Raw genomic sequence first — 2,414 nt, forward strand, 5'->3', positions numbered from 1 at the left:
GGCCATTGCCCAAAAGTGTGTCGATAAAATTAAGTAATGTCGAGGATGTAATGTCCCTTACAACAAATTTATCAACAGTTATCCCGTAGTCAAAAATCTATAACTCACAAGAAAAAAAATCAGTTTTATTAAGATTTTCAAGATAAAAACTCTCAACACATGAGAACAAGTCCAGACTTAATCATAAGAAAACAACTCTACAGACATATGCAAATATGACCATGACATAACACACATTTCTAATAATAGAAGTTTTAGAGATGTTAAAATGCATTAATTGTTGACAAAACCTCAGAGTTCTATCCTCTCTATTGAGGTTCAGATCTCCTCAGGATCTCCAAATAAATTTGTATTATTTTATTTACTTTTTAGACCTGGTATTACTCCAAATCAAAAACTCAACATGTTTCAGTCCTCTCAGAAATACTGGGGCTTTCATCAGGAGTAGTCATTTCAATATTAGAGTCATGAAGCAAAGTTATAAAATCTTTTTTTTATTGAAGTATCAAACAACTGTATCGGGATATAACTGAGTTCCCTTGTGCAGTTGGTCCCCAATGGAAAAAGAGTCTGCAAAATGGACAGATTGTCAAGAAGGTAAGAATTCCTCCACGAAAAACTTTCTGTGCAGCAGCTACTCTCCCAGTAGAGGCTGTCCCTCCTTGTCATGTGATTTTCTGCCTTTCTATTTCTTGTACGATTTATACTTTCCTAAAACCAAGGTAGAAGACCACTCCGTTTTGGAGGGGTCATTTGTGTTCTCCCAACCAAATGTTTTGAGTATGTCCCTTACAACAACAAAATGTTTGTCTACCCACTTCTTTCCTTCCCTGTCCACCCAAACCACACACACTGCATGCTTCTTTTGATTTTTTTTCTGTCTGTAGCCCAGGTTAGTGGGAGGATCACTACTTCCCACAACCTCCCACAACCTGTAAATCCTGAATTGTAATAAAGGCACCATCTCTCCAGAGTTGACCAGCCCTCTCTAATCCCGCATTGTACCATGTCTCGAAGCTCCCTGGGTCTGGGATAGCATGCCGGATCCCCGCTGACCATAGGTGTCCAAGGGGAGATGGCCAGGTTGTAACTCCCACCATTTTCTTACCTGGTGTCCAGATTGCCCATATTGTTCCAATAATAGGGTGGTTTTTAACACTATTTCGCTATTGGGGCCCCGGAACCCATAGCCATTCGCCTAAGAGGAATGGTCAGAGATGATAGTTGTCTAGGGCTATCCACTGTTGCTCTGACTTTTGCCTGACGTGCGGGAAAAGGACACGTAGTTGGGCTGCCCTGTAGTATGCTTCTATATCCGGGAGGCCCACTCCCGCGTTGTCCTTCCGGAGCTGTAGCAAGGATCTGGGGACTCTCGGCTTCTGGCCCTGCCACAGGAAGGCTAAGAGGGTTTTTCTCATGCTCGTAAACTATTCTTGGGGCATTTTAATGGGGAGCATTTGAAACAGGTAAAGTATTTTAGGGAGAATCACCATTTTTATTGCATTTAATCGGCCCAGCCAGGAGATGGTAAGTCTGGACCACCTTTGGATGTCCTTTTGAAGGGAGAGCGATAGTGGGGGAAAGTTAGCCTCATAAAGGGAGTCAAGGTCTCGGGTCACATTAATACCCAGATATCGAATCGTGGTGAGGCTGACCTTTACTCCTAAGGGAGCGAATCGGTCTGCTTCAGAGTCTCCACTTTTGTCAAGTGGAAGGAGGATCGACTTTCCGGTGTTGATTTTAAGGCCAGCCAGTTCCCCATATTCTTCAATAATGCTGATCGCGGCCGGGACAGAATTTAGGGGATCAGTTAGGTGCAGTAGTATATCATCCGCATAGAGGCCTATTTTGTATTCGCAGTCTCCTACCATAATGCCTTTTACTCTAGCATCCTACCTCAATCTCTGTGCCAACGGTTCAAGAGAGAGCACGAATAGTATTGCTGACAGTGGACAACCCTGCCTCGTTCCCCTTTCCAAAAGGAACCATCGCAAATAGCCCCCGTTTACTGTCACTGACGTTGAGGGAGATGTGTACAGGGCTGTAATGGCACGACTTAACTTCGGCCCCAACCCGTTCCAGACTAGAACCCTTTCTAAGAAGCCCCAGGCCACCCTGTCGAAGGCCTTCTCGCCATCTAGTGACAGAAGAGATGGGTCCCCTCCCAGTCCTTGCGCCTTGTAAATAAGATGTAAAGTTTTCCTCATGGTGTCTGCACCTTGTCTCCCGATGACAAAGCCAACCTGGTCGGAGTGAATTAACCGTGGTAAGTATGTTTCGAGTCGGGCTGCGATGACTCTCGCATATATTTTAGCATCTATATTCAGAAGAGAGATGGGGTGGTAGGAACTACAACGCGTGGGATCTCTCCCTACTTTTGGGATGACAGCGAGAAGAGCCGTCTGGCTTCAGCC

This window comes from Ambystoma mexicanum, chromosome 14, assembly GCF_040938575.1.
Source record: "Ambystoma mexicanum isolate Mex_15411 chromosome 14, UKY_AmexF1_1, whole genome shotgun sequence".
NCBI classification, from domain to species: domain Eukaryota; kingdom Metazoa; phylum Chordata; class Amphibia; order Caudata; family Ambystomatidae; genus Ambystoma; species Ambystoma mexicanum.